This window comes from Marmota flaviventris, chromosome 1, assembly GCF_047511675.1.
Source record: "Marmota flaviventris isolate mMarFla1 chromosome 1, mMarFla1.hap1, whole genome shotgun sequence".
Lineage (NCBI taxonomy): Eukaryota > Metazoa > Chordata > Mammalia > Rodentia > Sciuridae > Marmota > Marmota flaviventris.
Window position 1 is genome coordinate 175,355,359 of NC_092498.1, and position 20,135 is coordinate 175,375,493.

Here is a 20,135-nt window from a genome sequence, read left to right on the forward strand (position 1 = left end):
TATTTATCATTTTCAACCTAGACTAATGGAAAACACTGTACCTGAAACAACCTCTTAATGTGAAAGCAAGTACCCAAAACAGATCTCCTGGGGAAACATTTCCTCCAGCTACATTTTAACCCAACACCTGAGTATTGTGGAAGTCATCATTTGATTTTAACAGTGACAAGTACACTGGGAACCAAGCTTTTAATGTGTTAACCTTTGTGGAAGACCTACACAAACCACAGCACTTGCATTACCTAATTTCTATCCTTTGCACACAGTCATCTTTGAGAGACTTTTTTTTTTTTTTTTTTTTTTTTTTTTAAGTCTTTGAACTCAGTTCACACTTTCACACTTTTTGAGATTACAATATTGGCATGGCACTGTGGTTTGTACTCTGCCTGTATGAGCATCAGTGTGGGAAGGGTTTTACTGGGAAATATTTCAATCCAAAAGAAAGTCAAACTGGGTATGATGGTGCATGTTGTAATCCCAGCAACTCAGGAGGCTGAGGCAGAAGGAATGCAGATTAGACATCAGTGTCAACCACTTAGTGAAAATCTTTCTCATAACTAAAACAAAAACTAAAAGGGCTGAAGATGCAACTCAGTGGTAAAGCACATTTGGGCTCATACCTTTATTGAAAAACAAATAAATTTTGAAAAGGCCACTTACCAAATTGGGGCCAAAATGAAATGAAAAGATAACTTTTCTTCCCCCACCAGGGTTAGCACATATATAAATGCCTTAGAATACTAAAATCCATAAGAAGAGTAAACATGTCCTACTTTAAAGCAAAAAGCAAATTGTTGCTGTTATTCTAAGATACTTTACTTTGAGCAAATCAATCACATTTGCCATTTGCATTGATATATGATGTTCACACAAAACATACACACAGACTAAGTATTCATGTGAAGTTTCATAAATGTTCTCACAGTAAATACTTTTGTATAACAAAGACTAAAATCAGTCTTGATCAGAATATAACAAAAATCAGTTCCTTCTATAATAATCCGATAAGCAACCAAGATTTTAAGAACTAGTATACATCAACTAATTACACTAATACAAATGTTTCATTACATAAAATTTAAAAAATATGTAAAATAAAGTGAATAGTACAATATACTTGTTAACTAGATTCAACATCTGCTAATTATCTGCTATTTCTACTTTTTCTATGTCCCTACCTGCTTCCCATCCAAATCCCACTTTACTAAGTTTTGGGTGTGTTCAGATGGACACATATTGAATCTAACAAATATTAACTGTGCAGTTTTGACATGTACACCAATAAAATTTTATTGCTGTTAAGCATAGAATATTTACAATATTCCAAGAAAATTTTCTGTGAATCTTCTCAGTCAACATTTTCCTCCCAAGATGAAAGTTACAATCATGATTAAAAAAAAAAAAAAAAAAAAAAAAAAAAGGGATTCATTTTGCCTAAAATCATTCAAAATACATGAGTTTTAGTACATCTGTTTCAGGACACAATATTTGGGACATTCAGCAAGAAATCAATCCATTTGTGAGACCCATGGAAAAGTTCTTCACTGAAAAGAGTATGCATAATTTTCTTTGTCATTGCCAATTCACATGGTAAGTGTGATTGCATTGATAATTGTATTAGAAATAGTGTATATAGAGAGGAAACCCTCTTCATTGTTGTTAATGAAGTAGAATTACTTTCTAATCATAACATTTTGCTTTAGGAATCATACCAATTGTTACTTATTGAAAGACATGTACTTGACTGTTTCTCCATGGTTCCATGGTGAAGGACAATTTTTAAACAATTCCAAACTGCTGTAGAACAACACTCTTACAAGATACAATGAAAATGCATATGTAGAAAAATGAGATGAAAACATCTGAGATACTCACAATGCAAATCATATATTGGTTTGTGTGTCAGTGTTAGATGGTACATGTTTCTAAAGGTTGAGTCTGGATTCCTGTGCTGATCTTTTTACGATGGAGGCATGGTCAGTACCAGATACATCTGCAGCCCACATATGGAGAAACATCCCTCTAGAATGTGGTGGACTCTCCCTCAGGATGGTAGGCCATGCCTTAGTAGTGCAGTTGTCTCTCTCAAGGGGCCTGCATGAGAACTCATTGATGGTAGATTAATAGCCCTTCTCTAACAGTGAAAAACCTAAAGAGCTTTTATTTATGTTTATTTTATCTACCAATATTTACCCTGTTGGGAATTAAAACTGAGAATTTAAAAAACAACAACACTGCATTCAGTTAAACATATTACATGTTAACACACATAGAATTATTAGTAATATGTGTGTGTGTATTTTAGTTATAGGTGGACACAATATTTTATTTTTATGTGGGGCTGAGGATAAATAAAACCTGGTGCCTGCCTCACGCATACTAGGCAAGCGCTCCACCTCTGAGCCACGACCCCAGCACCAGTAAAATATATTTTGATCACAAAAAATATCAAGGGAAGAAGTGACGTTGTTGGAAAGTTTTAAAAATCTTGCTGTTTGGCTAATTAAAAGCCAGATTCCCCTCTTTCTATATTTTATGTCCAACCTGTGTCATGTAACCTGTGGAAAAATCAACACTATACTTTTGAGAGAATTAGAATTAAAAAGGCAAATAGCATTTTTCTATTACAATAAAATAGCTTTGAATCTGTGGTCCCTTAGAAGCAACTCTTGTTTTCCCACAACCTGTCTTGATAATGCTGCTGCATATCATTGCTTTTTACCATGTTCTACTGCTCACAGTGGCTTGTTTGTATATAAATATGTTTTACTATTTGGAAATATTTATTTTGTTCTTGTGTTTACCTTTTCCTACTCAAGCCTTTAGTTCCTTGGACCCTTTTTTTTTTAAATTTAAGCTTATACTACATGACTTGGCAGGGTTTTTTCCTTACACTTTGTTGATGTATAATTGATTTATAATAAATCAGACAGGTTTAGGTTGTGCCCTGAAGAACCTTCAGCACATCCATCATAATAAATATATCCATTCCACCCAGAATTTTTCTGCTCCCCCTTTATTACCCTCTTATTTGCATGAAACTGCTGCTGTGCCTTTTCTCACTGTAATCTTTGTGTGTGTGTGTGTGTGTGTGTGTGGTCAATGGACCTTTATTTTATTATTAATTTACTTATATGCAATGCTGAGAATTGAACCCAGTGCCTCACACATGATAGGCAAGCAATCTACCACTGAGCTATGACCCCAGCCTTTTAATATGTTATATAATCATACATTCTATGTGTTCTTGTCCATCTTCTAGCATATTTTTGAGTTTCACATGTTGTGTGTATCTATGCCTTCCATTTCAGTACTGAAAATTTCTTTTGTATATATTAAAATTTGTTTATCCATTCACTTATTCACCTTTGATATACATGGAGATTTAGCTCTCATTAACACACTTGCTGCAGACATTTCTCTGTGGTCTTTGTGTAGAACCATGTTTGTGTTTCTCTTGGTTGATGCCCAGGAGTGGAATATGTTGACCATGAGATTGGTGTACACTTTAAGAATCTGCCAAGCACTTTCTTTGCAACTGATCCACATTGTAAAAATTTTTAAATTTTGTTTATTTATTGGTATGTGGTGCTGAGAATGAAACCCAGTGCCTCACAAATGCTAGACAAGCACTCTACCACTGAGCCAAACCCCAGCCCTCTCCAACTTTTTTTCTTTTCTGCTGTTTTAACTCTTATATTTAAATCTGTTTTAACTCTTCTATTCTTTTTTTTTCTTTTCTGCTGTTTTAACACATTTAAATCTGTTTTAACTCTTGTATTTTTGCTCTTTTACTGCGTTTTAGATTCAACTTTTCAGTGTCCAGAAAAAAAGGCATACTGTGGGGGCTGTGGTTGTAGCTCAGTGGTAGAGTGCGTGCCTAGCAAGTGTGAGGCGCTGGGTTCGAACCTCAGCACCACATAAAAATAAGTGAATAGAATAAAGACATTGTGTCCATCTACAACAAAAATATATATTTTTAAAAAAGCTTGCTAGGCCTATGTTTGGAGTTACAATAAATTTATAACTCAGTATAAGGAAGAATTTAAATTTATAAAAATAGTGAATCTTTTCATATATGACATATATATATATCTCAATTAATTTGGGTCTTTTCTTAATTTCTTTTAAGTATTGTGCATAGTTTTTCAGGATGTAGGCCTTAAATACTATCTTAATAACTTCATTTTATTTTTTATGTGATGCTTAGGATTGAACTCAGTGACTCATAAATACTAGGCAAGTGCTCTACCACTTAGCCACAGCCCTAGCTCTTAAATATTTCATATCAAAAGTTTTGTTTTCTTTTGTTTTGGTACCAGGGATTGAACTCAGGGGCACTTGACCACTGAGCCACATTCCCAGCTCTCTTTTGTATTTCATTTAGAGGCAGGGCCTCACTGAGTTGCTTAGTCCCTCGTCATTGCTGAGGCTGGCTTTGAACTGTCAATCCTCCTGTCTCAGTCTCCCAAGCCATTGGGATTACAGGCATATGCCACCGCTCCCGACATCAAAAATCTTTTGATTTTCATTTAATTCTATCTATCTATCTATTTATTTATTTTTACCATTGAATTAGTTTTCTTCACTCAGCAAAAAATTGAACAGGAAAGAAGGATAGTAAGAAAGCAGCAGGATTTTTGCAAGAGCAAAGGTAAATAAATAACAGACTTCTCTGAAGAAAAGGTACCCTGGAACCACAACCTGGAATCCTAAAGGAAAGTACTGACTGGTTTTTTTCATAGGTTTTGGGCCTTCCTCCTTTTTCAAACTTTTCTCCCTCTACTCTCTCCTTACTTTTGCTCATTGGAATCACGTGTGTACACATCTATTTTAGTCTTTCTGCTGATTCCCCATTTGTGTCCATGGGCACATTTGTCAGCTAGGAATTTGGCCTTATTAGGGGACCCTCATTGTGCTCTGTCTGGATTTGCCTCTGGCTTCCGTCTTTGCCTCCTGGCCTTACTGCCCACACTGTTCTAAATCTCCCTCGGGTTGTTATCTGAACGTTTCTTTGATGGGTTGTGAAACTTATTTATAAATACTTAACCTTTTTATGTCTATCATAAATGGTGCTATTTCAAAAGTTCAAATACTGCTGAAGGCAAATAGCCATGTCTGTAATTCCACCCACTCAAGAGGAAGAAGGCACAAATGAAAGCCAGCCTGGAGAATTTAGCTGGACACTTTCTCTAAGTAAATGAATAAATAAATAAGTAATACTAACAGTAAAATAATTGAAGGGGGCTGGGGTTGTGATTGGCCCTGGAAGTGATCCTTAGAACTACCCCCCCCAAAAAAAAAATCACCGTCTGATATTTGTTGCTATGATATAGAGGAACTATTGATTTAAAATAATTTTTACAATGATTTTCATATTTTTGTATAACTTTATTTGCAGAATTTATCCTTTTATTTTAAGTTTTAATCTTTCATCAGTAAAATAAACTTCTACTTATTAGAATTTTAGGAAGTACAGATAGAATGAAAGACAAAAATCATCATGTTATAGTGTTTTTTTTAATGTTTCAAATGTGTTTTACGTGGACTTAAAGTTCCAGTATTTCCAAACATTCGATAATGGCATTATTGGATTTGAACTGCAAAAAAAAAAAAAAAAATGGTAAAGCCTAGGAGAAATAGAAATATTTCTATTTCTACAGAAAGCCATACAGTGATGATTTTCTTCTCTCCCAAGATGAATCCTAAACACTGGCCACAAGTGGAGAGAAAGTGTCTCATTCAAACTGGGAGTGACAGTCTCTAGAAACACTAATCTCTTTCAAGACAACTTCTCCTGAGGTACTGGCCAGTACTGGCCACTAATACTGCCAGCTCAAGGACTCAAATTCCTGAGTGCCAAGACTTGACACACACACTAAATCACCCACAACTTACATAAGCCCAGTCCCCTCCATTGTTTGGGGGCTCATTTTACTTATTTATTTTTAGAGACAGAGTCTTACTGAGTTTCTTCATGCCTCACTTTTGCTGAGGCTAGCTTTGAATTTGTGAATCCTCCTGCTTCAGACTCCTAAGCTGCTGGGATTACAAGGGTGTGCAACCACATTTGGCCAGAAATACATATTTCACTCAATTTCTCTTAATGGTATAACATCTTGCATAACTATAGGATGCTGGCACAAGCAGAAAGTTGGTCTCAGGTAGTGCAGCTTAAGCTTGCTCAGATTCACCAGTGTTACATATACTGGTATGTGTGAATGCTTCTGAAGCTTTATCATGTGTGCAGATTCATGTGCAGATTACCAGTCAAGATACAGGGTTATATCATAAGCATTCCTCATTCTGTCCTTTCTAGATTTCTATAAAACTTTGTGTAAACTAGTATTATTTCCTCCTTAAATTGTTTCTAAAAGCTGTACACAGTGTTGCATGCCTGGAATTCCAGGTACTCAGGAAGATGGGGGCCACCCATAATATTCTCATTTGAACAACATTGTGTTCATGAACTACACATTGTGAAAATTTTGTGGATCAGCTCTGTTCATCCAGCATCAATCTCCATGCAAGTTGCTGTATCTGTCAGTACGTTTGTCCATGTTATTACTCCGTGGTGTTCCATGGCGTGGACATGGAGCCCTTCATTGGCCACCCCTGAAAGTACATTGGGGGTGTCTTTAGGTTTGTGGGTGCTTTTGAATCAAGCTGTGACATATGTGATTAGGGATATTTTGGAACTGTTTCTATTTTTCCAGCATAAATGCCAAGGAGAGCCACTTTTGGGACTATGTGTAATTGTTTAAGAAAGTTTAAGAAAGTGACAAATCTATTTTTAAAGTTGCTCTATAACTTTACATTTCCAACAACAATATGTAAAGTGATCCAGTTTCTCTGCCTTTTTGCCAAAATTTGTTTTTTGATTTTTTTTAGTGTCTTTATTTCAGTCACTCTGGTGGATGTGGATTGATTTCTCACTGAGGTTTTCATTTCTATGTTCAAAATGGCTAATGAATGTTTTCCATGTCTTTACTTTCCCTCCTTCTGTTTTCTTGAATGAATACAGTTGATCTTCCTGTAGATCTTGTATCCCATGATCAGATTACAGCAATTTGTATCTTGTAGGAGCTTTTTGATAGAATGTTTCTATATAGACAGTTGTGCTGGACACAGCTTTATATTTTCCTTCAGAGTCTGGTTTTATTTACTTTGCTTTATTGCAGTTTCTAAAACTTCTGGAATTTTCCTTTTATTTAAAGTGTGATGAGTTTTCATCGTGAGTGGTATCGAATTATATCCAGTGCTTTGTTTTGCATCTATTAAGATGATTATCCATTATTGTGATCATGTATCAACAAACTAAACAAGAAATATTGAATTTCAAAGGCTGATACATCCTTACGTTTTTAGGATAATGCTCACTTGGTCATGATGTATTGTCCATATTTTATATGGCCATGATCAATTTATCAAAAATTTTCGAGGTTTTGCATGTCTTCTTGAGGTATATTGGTCTATAGTTTAATTTTGTGATGCCTTTTTTCCCTTTAAAAAATTCAAATACCAGTGGTCTCATAGGATGAGGACAGAAATATTGCTGCATCTTCAAGTTTTTGCAACATTTTGTGTAAACTTATCATTATTTCTTTTTTAAATGTTTGGTAAAAATTGGCACATGGGTGCATGTCTGTAATCTCAGGTACTCAGGAGGCTGAGGACGACTGGAGGATTGCAAATTCAAGGCCAAACTCAGCAATCCAGTGAGAACTTTTCTAAAAATGAAAATAGCTAGGGCTGTAATCCCAGCAGCTTGGGAGGCTGAGGCATGAGGAATGGGAGTTCAAAGCCAGGCTCCACAACTTAGCGACACTCTGGGTCTTAAAAATATACATATAAAGAAAAAAGGGCTGGGGATGTGGAACAGTGGTTATGTGCCCCTGGGTTCAATCCCTGGTACTGGAGGGAAAATTTTTTAAAAAAGAAAAGAACAGCTAGTGGTGAAGCCCTTGCCCCCTACCATGTGTCATGCTCTGGGTTTAATTCTCAGTCCAATTAAAACAATAATTTTTTAGAGTTCACCAGTGAACTGTCTTGAGCCTAGGTTTAATGGGAATGTTTCAGCCAATTCAAATTATTTTAATAGCTATAATTATTTTAACAGCAATTTGTATCTTGCAGGAGCTTTTTTTTTTTTTTTTTTAGGTTTTGCAGGTCATATTATTTAGTCTCTGTTTTGTTTTGTTTAGCAACCCTTTAAAAAACATAAACCCATTCTTGGCAGGTTTTAAAAAAAAGAAGGCAGCTACATGCCAAAATCAGGCACATAAGCCACAGACTCTTATACAGAAGAAAGGCAGTTCTCAACTACTAACTCTCCCAAACACAACCACCTCTCTTGCAATTTTAAGTAATTACAGCAGGAATTAGGGGTTCAAAAGACTGTAAGTAGAAGATCTAACTTTTCAAAAAGTGAGTTGATAGCTCAGAGGGCCCAAGTGACTTGCTTATTATACCATAAAAGCCAAATGGACACTTTCTCTCCTTCCCCTTCCATTTCTGGAATGCTTGTTCAAAGCTGAGGACTTCCTTTAAAATAAAGTACATTGGAGCTTTACTGCATTCACAGCTTAAAATATCTGTTTTACCAAATATTTTTTTCACACATTCTTTTTAGCATGTTCAAGAAATTCACACTAAAATAAGAATCATGGAAAACCTGTAATAATTTTTTTAAAATATTGGGCTAGCAGGAGGCTTAAGGAGGCTCAAAATTCAGTGCAGCCAGGTGGGGCAAGCTGGCTTCTGAGTGGGAGCCTGAGCAGGCTGCTGGCTGGAGGGGCAGTGCAGGATTCTGAACATTCCAGAGAGCAGAGTAGGTGCCAGCCAATGCTCCTCCCGGAGTTCTCCTAGAACACTCAGGGCTACCATGCAAATGCCTTAAAGGAAGAGTCCGATCCTGACCATCCAACATTTACCCTCTTACAGTAACATTGAATTACCAATTACTTTAATGCCACTTCCCAGAGTTGATCATGTGTAAAAACTAGAACATTCTTCTCATTTTTCTTCAAATGGTAAAACTAAAGTTATTCTTTGTATCTGAGTTTCTAGTTGTTACCCGTAAGCATTTCTAATTAAAAGCTACTTTTATTATAAATGAAGAGATTTTTTGAAGCAAAAACAGAAATATTTGAAACAAACTTTACCTAAATTTAGACCATGAACTTTAAAACTACATTAAATAAGTTTACTACTCTGTACCACAAAACCATTTCGTGGGTGTCAATTCTGTATATAAGGTTTAAAACCTCTTGGACCTTTTAAAATATATAATATATAAATCTGTAAATTATTATACAGATTTTGTCAATATTATTTTGACACATCATGTACCATCCATCTTAAGCAGCAGTATCACCTATCAACTCCTGAAATATCACAATTCCATCAAGTATAGATTCACCCAAAAATTTCATTTTAGATATGAGTGAATATGTTTTCACCATACCCTGTTCTTACATATCAGGTAAGGAGAATTTGATTCCTTTAAGATTAAAAACAAGCATGTTCTCTTCATTAAAAAAGATTAAAGAAAAAAAATCATCACTTCTTAATGATTCATAAACCACTCCTAAGTCTCCTTTTTATTCTACTGTATTTAAAAATTGTTCTTCCTGAAGTTTCAATTTAAAGTCCTCTCTAATTCTTTCCAGCAATTCTGGTTTAAAAATAACATCCAATGCAGTCATTGCTAGAGCCTTGGCTGTTCGCAAAGTGTAGAACTGAGCTTCTTGTGATCCTGCAGCTTTAGTGTACTCTTCAGTATGATTCAAGGCGTTGGATCCAATGTAAAAATATGGATGAATTCCAGGGACCACAAAAGAAACATTTCCAAAATCGGTAGATCCTGAAGTGTCATTCAGCATTGTATCTTCTGAAATGAACTCTATTCCCAGCTTTTCTCCATTCTCCATGTAAGCTTTCCATAGGCTCTTGTTGGGTAGAACATTGTAATAATCATGTGCTCCACCTTTAATTTCTACTGTGCACCCTGTAGCCAAAGCTGCAGATCTGAAGCAATCTTCTGCCTTTTTGGTCAAAACTTGAAGTTCTTTCAATGAGGGTGCACGGAAGTAATAAATTAATTCAGAGTAAGAGGGAATGATATTTGGTTTTACACCACCATTTTTTATTATACCATGAACTCTCCAGGTTGGTTTCATTTGCTGTCTTAACACAGACAAATTGTTGTAGGCAAGAACAGCAGCATCTAAGGCATTGACTCCTTCCCAGGGGTAAGCAGCAGCATGAGATGCTTTTCCATAGTATTTCACAGTCACATCATGTTCGGCCACATCGGGTAGATAAGCAGCATTTTCTTGGGATGGATGGGCCATGAAAACAACATCGAGGTTTTTAAAAGCTCCTGCTTCAATTAGATCAATTTTGCCTCCACCATCTTCTTCTGCAGGGGTTCCCAGGACACTTATCTTCACCCAGGGAGGAGGCCCAGGGAGGCTCTCTAGGGCCCCCCTCAATCCCAGAGCGGCCGCCGCCCCAACCTCGGCTATGAGGTTGTGACCGCAGGCGTGGCCGACGCCGGGCAGCGCGTCGTACTCGCAGAGGAAGCCCAAGTGCAGCGCGCACCGCGTGGCGCTCGGTGTCTCCCATTCTGCGCGAAAGGCGGTCGGCAGCTGATAGTGCGGCTGCACCACCCAGGAGGCGGCCGGCAGCTCCTGCTCGAAGAAGCCCGTCAGCACACGGTGGGCGCGGTGTTCCTCATAGGCCAGCTCAGGCTCGCTCCAGATGGCTTGGCTCAGGGCCCCCAGCCGCTCAGCCGCCTCGTCGATGCGCTCCGCCGCACGCAGTTTCAGCAGCTCCAGCTCTGAGAAGCCATCGCACGCAACCCCGACCGTCGGCCGCTCCCCTTCGGGTTTCATCGTGCCCAGGTCCCGCAACCCTTCAGGACTCCGCCCGCTTGCTCAACCGCACGGAGCGTCCCGCCGCACTTGCTCCTTGCAGGAGCTTTTGAATACAATGTTTCTATATAGACAGTTGTGCTGGACAACTTTGGGTTCTCTCTTTCTCATGAAAGCTTTAATAATTCTCGTTTTTTTTTAAGAAATGTAGACACATTTCTCTTTTATCAAAGTTGTTGAATTTGTAGGCCTAAAGCTGTTCATAATCTTTCCTTATTTTTGTATTCTTAAAGTTCATAGGCTCTCCAGTGATATCCTGATTTTTACTTTCTAATGTATTATATTGTGATCAGAGAATATAGTTTGTAAATTAAAATCCTTTTGGTTTTTTTGGTACTTGTTTTGTGGCTCAGACTAAGGTTGTGTCTTAAAAGTATTCTTTGCAAGCTGGGCCTGATGGCACACACCTGTAATCCCAATGGCTTGGGAGGCTGAGGCAGGAGGATTGAGAGTTCAAAGCAATTATTCTTCCTGGTACCCTGGAAACCAATGAAAATTGGAAAATTGTCCTGCTGTTTGGGTGGAATGTTCTGAAAATTGAGAGGAATGTTGAGATCTCTAACAATAATTGTGTATTTTTCCTGTTTGTTTATACTAGCTTTTTCCTTCATATATTTGGCACTCTTTAGGAGCGTAATGTTGAAGATTACTATGTGCTCTTATGAATTGACACCTTTCTCCCTAAAGGACCTTCTTTATTCCTGATATGATGGTATCTGCCTAGAAGTCTACTTTGCCTCATAAACAAGAAATTGAGAGTAGCATCCCTAGTAATAGGACTGAGTGACATCATCATATACCTCCTGCCATGATACATGGAATAGGTACTTGACACCTAATCACTTAGTGACAAGGAGTGCTTTGTTCTTGAGCACCTTCTATATATTATGGATGGATCCAGCACCCTCATATCTTCATGTCCCATCCTCCAGACCACTCTGCCAGTGGTGGAGGTGATGAAATTGATGATGAGATCCTCAAGTGGGGCATTCCTTGCCCAGTGGAGAACCCTAGATGGAGATACCAGAGTCTGACTTCAAAGCTCTGTTGGTTCTGTTGGCCTGTTCACAGTGCTCTGCCTAAGGTGCTGAGCTGTGGGCTCATGGTGCCTTTTCCTTGGGTGAAATAAATATTTTCTTCAGAAGGGGAAGTCTCACAAGCGTGTCTTATGCTTGCTTCTCAGCTGAAATTAATCTGTGTAAATCTCATGGGGGCTCATCTTGGTCAGCAGTGCGGAGCAGAGGTCAATTAATTGCCTCAAATGGTGTCTGGCTGATCTTTTGCCTTCAAGAGCCAGACAGTTGTACCTTCCCCCACAAACATCATCTGCAGTGTCCTTGGAGTTTTCCCATGTTCCCTAGAAAAGGGGCTGTTTTCCCAGGTTCACTGTTTCTAAGGAGTGGCTGAATGGTATTTCTTCTAATCAAGCCAACTACACTCCTTGTCAATGCTTGAATCATAGCTTCTCAGTCACAGTAGGCTTACACAGGAGTTTATGTTACTGACAGCACCTATAACACCAGTGTTTGTGGTACACAGCACATTTCAAATACGTGGACTAGGTGGAATGTCCCCATGCACAGATGAGGAACTGTGCTTCAATGGGATGTGTCACCAGTATGGCATCACTCAGCTAGGAAGAATAAGATCAGGATAGGGCCCAGGCCTTCTGACTACAAATCCATTACTTGGACCATGCTCAATCCTGCTTTACTTGGGATCCTGGAATAGTCATCCCTCCCATAATGTTCTGGACCAATCCTTCTGTAGAAACTGCTGCCTCCTGAGCTGCCTCTAGGTTTATTGTTTTATTTTTTTATCACCAAAACTTTCAAACATACATGAAAGCATGGTGAGATATGTTTCCACGTACCTGCCCCTGCACACACTTCAGTAGTTATCACTACCTCTGGATTGCATGTTTGACAGTTTCAACATGTAGCACTAAAAGATAAAGCTGTTTCACTATTTGCTCTTTACTTACTCTTTTACCTTTCTGTTTAAGAGTTTGCTTGAATCAAATACAGATAAATGCCACACATTGTAGTTTTTGAGCAGTGTCTTTGTTTATTCCTCTTTTTTCCTTCTTATTTATTTATTTTGGTACCAGGGATTGAGCCTGGGGTGCTTTACCACTGAGCCATATCCACAGCATATTTTTGGCTTTTGAGACAGGGTCTTCCTAAGTTTTTCAGGGCTGTACTAAGTTGCTGAGGCTGGCTTTAAACTTGAAATCTTCCTGCCTCAGCCTCCCAGGTCGAGCTCCTGGGATTATAAGTGTGCTCATTTTTATTGTTATTATTTATTTATTTGGGGGATGGTGCTGGGGATTGAACCCAGCCAGGGCCTTGTGAATGCTAGGCAAGCACTCTACCAACTGAGCTATATCCCCATCCCCATCCCCTTTTTCATTTATGATTTTTATTTGATATATATAAATACACACACATATAAAATATGTACAAATATTTGTGTGTGTATACACACACACACACACACATATATATATATATATATATATATATATATATATATATATATACATATAGTACATACATATATAGTATGTAGTTGTAGGATGTAATACCTTTATTTTGTTTTTATTTGTTTTAATTTTATTTGGTGCCAGGGATCAAACCCAGTGCCTCACACATGCCAGGTGACCACTCTACCACTGACCCACAGCCCCAGCCCTCATTTATTTTTAAATAAATAATTCAAATACAAACATTGTGTGTGTCTGTAATTTACAGCTTACATGTGGTTTTGAGGTGTATATGCATACATATATACACATATATGTAATCTTGTCATGTGATTCTTTCTGGAAGTATCCCTGTTCTCTGATGGCAGAACATGAACTAATAGTTCCACTGAGAAACACTTTTCCACCTGCAACTGTGCCTTGACCTCATGTCTTTTAGGAAATTTGTGGGGAGTCTGTATTGTTCTCTGATCTTGCGGACTTGGGTTCTGAGAACCCAAGGACTTCTACCTGTCTGACCTGTAGTTTGATTGGCAGCTGGAGCTTGATGGTTAACACTGGAAATGGGACTTTGTCAAACGTACTTCATGGAAGCCTGAAGATACATTAGGCTTTCAATGGTAGGTTGTAAGTATATTTGTGTGTGTGTGAGGGAGAGAGGCAGACCAACCTTTCATTACACTGAAATATTAAGACATGAGACTTAAATAATGTGGATTTCAATTAAGCATTTTGCAGAATCAGATTACGAATGCCACAAAAGTCTCCCATGGTGAAGATGAGTTGCTGAACACTAACTCATGCGTTCAGTAGACATCACCTGCATACCTCCTTGGGCATTGAGCTTTGGTGATTTCAGGTGGAATGAAGAGCTCATCCTTGGGTTCGGTGCACAGTCATAGACACTACATAGGGCAGAAAATTTTTGATGTTCTGGGTAAACATCCAATGACAGACCACCCTGCCTTTCTTCCTAAAATCTTTTTTCTTTTGCTACCTTTCTGGCCATCCATCCAACCTGCCATCACTGGTGAAGAGGCAGCTCATTCAGCCTACTTTTTTCTAAGATGGCTTTCCCTCTCCAGTGCTGTCATGGGATCCTATATTATTTCTCTCATGGGTCTCTCAGTTCTGGTCTCAAGACTATAAGTCCTGGGGGTGACTGTGTTCCAGCTTGTCACTGCTAATCACTTTCATCTTTGGGAACCTTGTATTTAGGATGAAATTGGCTATAGTGCTTGGGCTGAGTTCAGGGGTTCCTAAGCTCTACTCTGAGCCCCAACACTTGCTGCATTTTTTATCAGTGAGAGGAAATAGGTGCTGATGAAACCTGCATTGTGGAGGTGATGTGAGGAGGCAGCATACAGTATGGGGATGCTCAGTGCATGTGGAAGTATGACAGCAGGACTTGCTTCCATGAACGTGACAGCTAAGACCACTATTACTTATTGATAACCCAAAATGCCAACATGGATGAGAACAGATCGAAGCCTCGGGCTAATGAAGAGTGTGGCATGTGAGCAAGAGAAAGGTGGAAGGACAAAGCCACGTGGCCAGTGATCACCTAGTGCTTATTCTGCACTACAATCTGGTGGACAGTGTCCACTGGCATTTCCAGGGACCCCACAGGAGTGGGCCAATGGCCAAGGTCAATAGAAAAAGGCATATTCTTACCCACATGCAGTAGACTCTGGCAGAAGGGCCTGGTCCTACCTGCCATGTATACAAGCTTTAAATTCAACCCCAGGGCCAGAGAGATGGTGATTCTAATATATTTCCCCAGTAGGCTCTCTGGGTGCAGTGGCAGTAGTGAAAGGAACAATCAGCAGAGTGAGCTTGCCCATACCTGGCCTGGCTACCCTTGAACCATGAAAGCCTTCATCCTAAGCCTCTTTTTCTCCAGTGTAAATTGCCAGGATTTGGCATGCTTATGCAAAGTAGAAAATATGTCATAAGCCACGGTCTTCCTCAGGTTCCAACGGCACCCACTGTGCCTCTCCTCTCTGGTGTCATATTCACATTGACCTTCCCTTTGTTCTCCGGTAGGACTGATGTGTATGACTGCAAGTCTTCCCATGACACAGTAGTCCTTCTGACAGATGCCTCAGAACACCACTCCTGCAGTGTTGTTGGGCTTCCCAGGACAAGCTGTTCAGGCTGGGGTTGGCCTCAGTGCAGCCCAAGAGTCTTCTTTACCATCCTGGGGGAGGTTCTTATCGCACATCACAGGCAATTAACAGGGCACGACATACCGTATAAGCACAATTAAGTCTTCTGTTCTCATTGACTTTATTTTTTTTTTCAGGTCTTGTGCTTTCTTTTTTTTTTTTTAATTTTTCATTGTTGGTTGTTCAAAACATTACATAGTTCTTGATATATCATATTTCACACTTTGATTCAAGTGGGTTAAGAACTCCAATTTTTACCCCGTATACAGATTGCAGAATCACATCAGTTACACATCCATTGATTTACATATTGCCATACTAGTGTCTGTTGTATTCTGCTGCCTTTCCTATCCTCTACTATCCCCCCTCCCCTCCCCTCCCCTCCCCTCCCCTCTTCTCTCTCTACCCCCTCTACTGTCATTCATTTTTCCCCCTTGTATTATTTTCCCCTTTCCCCTCACTTCCTCTTGTATGTAATTTTGTATAACCCTGAGGGTCTCCTTCCATTTCCATGCAATTTCCCGTCTCTCTCCCTTTCCCTCCCACCTCTCATCCCAGTTTAATGTTAATCTTCTTCTCATGCTCTTCGTCCCTACTCTGTTCTTAGTTACTCTCCTTATATCAAAGAAGACATTTGGCATTTGTTTTTTAGGGATTGGCTAGCTTCACTTAGCATAATCTGCTCTAATGCCATCCATTTCCCTGCAAATTCTATGATTTTGTCATTTTTTAATGCAGAGTAATACTCCATTGTGTATAAATGCCACATTTTTTTTATCCATTCGTCTATTGAAGAGCATCTAGGTTGGTTCCACAGTCTTGCTATTGTTCTCATTGACTTTAAATACTAATGTTTGTTTGGTTGGTTTGTGTACCAGGGATTGAACTCAGGGGCTGAGGCTGGCTTTAAACTATCTTCCTGCCTCAGCCTCCCGAGCCACTGGGATTACAGGCCTGCGCCACCACACCTGGCTCTTATTTAATTTTTTTGAACAGAAAATGATTTTAATTAATTTGCATTGGCTATATTCCGTTGGCCAAACCTAGCATTAGAAGCAGAAAAAGGGAGGCTTGTCCTGCCCAAGTTAGGAGGGTGCTGCCATTTCTGTGTATTGGTGTGGTTATATTGTAGTTAAGAATTGGGGCCATCAATGCTATCTGCCCCAAGGAAGTGTTTTTCTATCTAGCTTATTTTTTTCTCTATTTAGTTCTTTCTCATAAACTTCTATTAAATGTTACCTTAGGAAAGGTTGACATAGTCTTCAATAAAAATATTGTTATCTATTCCCTCCAATCTCCATGTCTATCACTCTGCCATTTATTTACTCCCAAGTCCTGACCACAATATTATATTATTGGGTCTATAGTTTGTCTCACTAAGCAAAACATGAGCTCCCCAAAGACAAATTTGCTTCTGTCCTGTCCTACAAGATCCTGAATGAATGAACTGTGTATCTGTGGGTCTGGGGAAAATTTTTCAGATAAAGACAAATTCCATGTCTTTCAGCTTGGGAACTCCATTTTGAAAATGCCAGAATGTGCATCCCAAATGTACTTGGAGAAGCTGGGTTCAGGTTCAGGATGAATTTCTAACCACAGTCCTGTGTACTTATCAGTTTTTCAATTGTGGCATATGTGCTTCCACCTTCCGTTCTGTTCTGGCTTGGGCAATGAGCATGATTGGCTCTCTGGAAGTCGGCATACTTGCCTTTCTCCTAGAGGAGAGAATCTATGGTGGATTCAGAATCTTTATCTATGAGAAGTCCTCTTTTGCCTTGAGTGAGGGATGGGATTCTCCTTCCTTAACTGTGCCAGGTCTTTGGGTACAGAAATGGTAGGAAAAATACGAGATCCAGGGCTGGGGCTGGGGCTCAGTGGCAAAACACTTGCCTCGTACATGTGAGGCTATGGGTTCGATTCTCAGCACCAAATAAAAATAAATAAACAAAATAAAGATATTGTGTCCATATATATTAAAAAAGAGAGAGAGAGAGAGACCAAAAGAAATTCAAACACAGGGAAGGCTTTATTGGAGATTTTGCCGGATAAGCAAGAAGATGCATTTCTGACTGAAATCCTGCCAGGCTGACCTTGAGTAAAGGGAACTGGTTTTATTTTTGTGTATTTGTTGTGGGGCAGGGGTGGGGGTGGGGGGAGGGCCGGGCGCCTAGAGTCTAGGGTTTTCATTCCGTTGGGGCATAGTTTCAAAAGGTGTTTCCTTTTCCTGTGCTAACATTTAAGGCTTTGGTGATCTGGCAGTCAGCTTGGAGCCTGGGAACAGTTAGATTCCTTCTGCTAGTATAAAATTTTGAGTAACAATTGAAAGTGTGAGCTTACCTTCAGTCTGAAGCAACAGTGCCTCAGTTCATTTCTCTAGCTCATCCCTGGAGACTGTATGGTAAGTCATTCTGGTTTTAAGAAGCAGTTGGTTTTCTTAATTTTCTTTTCGTTTGTAATGAAGATTAAACTTGGACTGGGCCTGGTGGCGCAGCCTGTTATCCCAGCGGCTTGGCTTGGGAGGCTGAGGCAGGAGGATCACGAGTTCAAAGCCAGCCTCAGAGACTTAATGAGGCCCTATGAAACTTAACAAGACCCTGTCTCTAAATAAAATATTGAAAAGCCTGGGGATGTATGTGGTTCAGTGGTTAAGTACCCCTGGGTTCAATCCCTGGTATCCCCGCCCCAAAAAATAAATAAATAAACTTGGTATTATTCCACTGAGCGACATCCCCAGTCATTGTTATTTTTAATTTTGAGATGGTGTTGTGCATAGGCAAGACTTCCCAGAAGGAGTTCGCTGGCCCCCTGCACATGCTCTTTCACCTACTGTAGCCTATGCCTGCACCTTCCCAGTGGAGAGAGGGACCAGCTGGGCCTGGCCAGGCCTCTGACGCAAGGGCCCGGTACCTCATGTGTGTGCAGCGGCGGTGGCGCTCCATCACACGCCGAGGTAGCGGACCCGTTGCCCCTCGCCCACTGAGAGTGGCTCGCGGCCGGTTCTAGTCTCGAGCCACAGCCGCCAGGCAGTTCCAGCTTGTCTCCTAGTGTGGGGCAATCCATTCCTGCTGTCTCTGGCTTTGCTGTCCCCGCTATGGTGCCCTCCCCATGCCATAGAGTCTGGGTGCAAACCTCGGGTCCAGTGGCATACGTGAGGGGGTCAGTGGAAGATGGGGGTGTGGTGTGACTCGGTGGTGGTGGTACAGGCCCCCATCCCCGTGGCACAGTTAGGGTTGTCGGGTGTTCCACGTGGAACCTCGCTGGCCGCCCGACGCACTGCCCACTGTGCCTGGGTCTTCCTGTAGCGAACGGGTAGTATTGCAGGGGAAGGGCCCGGGCTGACCTCAACTCCACTAGATTCCTGACCATCCCTTCAGTTCAAGTCGCTTGTTCGGCTTCGCGCCATGGGGAGGTGGGAACACCTGGGAGCCCGTGGAGCTATTCCAGGCCGCTGGATTGTGGTGCCGGGCGTGCACCGTCGTGAAACCTTCCCATCACCACTGGGTTCTGTTCTGTATGCCTTGTCTGCTGGCCATCCAGGAAACAAGCTCTCCCTCCCCGCTCAAGAGGAGGAAGATCCAGTGCCATGCCAGGAAGGGATGTGGTGGGGACATTCGGCCTCTCCCCACACACAAAGAACGATTCTGCGGTGGATCACTTGGCTTCTGCATCCACAAAACATGCAGCTAGCTGCAAAAATTGATGTGACTTGCAGAACACAATCGCCTGGGAGTTGCACTTACCCTCCCAGAAGGTCATTCCTCTGAGGCTTTTCTCCAGGGCCGGCCTCGGGCGCCACTTGCTGGGAGAAGTGCATGTTAGAGAAAGCACAGCTCTGTGTCCTGGTCACCATTGGTCTCCTTTCCCTGCTCCTGCTGCCTGCAGGCCACTGACTTGTGCACCCCCACCCCTGCGGCTCCTGTGGCCACCACAGCCTGCCTGCCCTGCCAGAGTGGGGCTGGTAGCCTGGAAGGAGGCACCCGGGAATGCTTGATGATGGGGGACCTGTGTAGGGTGCTGCAGAGAGCCCTTCCTCCTTGGAAACAGGATGCGGCTGCTCTCGCCAGCGACATTCTTTGCAAGCTTGTGGGGAACCTGGCTCTAAACCTGCTTCTGTGTAGGGATTTAGTAGGTAGCAGAGCACCTCCCTCACTGGTATCTATTGAAAGTTATCCCTCCACACAAGGGTGTGTGTGTGTGTGTGTCTGTCTGACTTTGTCTCTCTTTTGCCGCCTGTGCTCATTGCCAGCGCTTCCAACTGTCTTTACACACTGCCCTTGGTCCCCCTGGCTGGTGTTTGAGGGGTGCACCCCTGTCCCCACCTGGAGGGGCCTGGCAGATTCCCAGGCTGGGACCAAGTCTGGGGAGGGGAGGAGAGCAGCTGGGTTCTCCATGTCTTGGCCCTCGCCTTCCCAGCCAATGAGGCTGGAAGAAGAGAGGGGCCCTGGCCAGAGCAGGTGCTCCTCTTCCCTCCAGGCTCTAGGGCACATTTTTCCTCCTGGGAGAGAGGTCCACCAACTGTCCCGGCTTGAACTTCCTTTTTCTTCT

The 20,135-nt window shown here is 41.0% G+C and overlaps 2 long non-coding RNA genes and 1 pseudogene across 2 annotated transcripts in view; 1 reads left to right on the forward strand and 2 right to left on the reverse strand.

Annotated features, from left to right (window-relative positions):
• Positions 1–1,584, forward strand: part of LOC139707664 (uncharacterized) — a 102,913-nt gene extending 101,329 nt beyond the window's left edge. Inside the window, exon 3 of the long non-coding RNA XR_011709137.1 lies at positions 1,479–1,584. This is a non-coding gene — a long non-coding RNA (uncharacterized lncRNA). The remainder of the gene's footprint in view (positions 1–1,478) is intronic.
• LOC139707663 (uncharacterized) overlaps positions 1–20,135 on the reverse strand; it is a 108,582-nt gene that overhangs the window by 55,789 nt on the left and 32,658 nt on the right. The gene's annotated exons all lie outside the window — the stretch shown is intronic.
• Positions 8,977–10,898, reverse strand: LOC139707661 (xaa-Arg dipeptidase pseudogene; annotated as a pseudogene).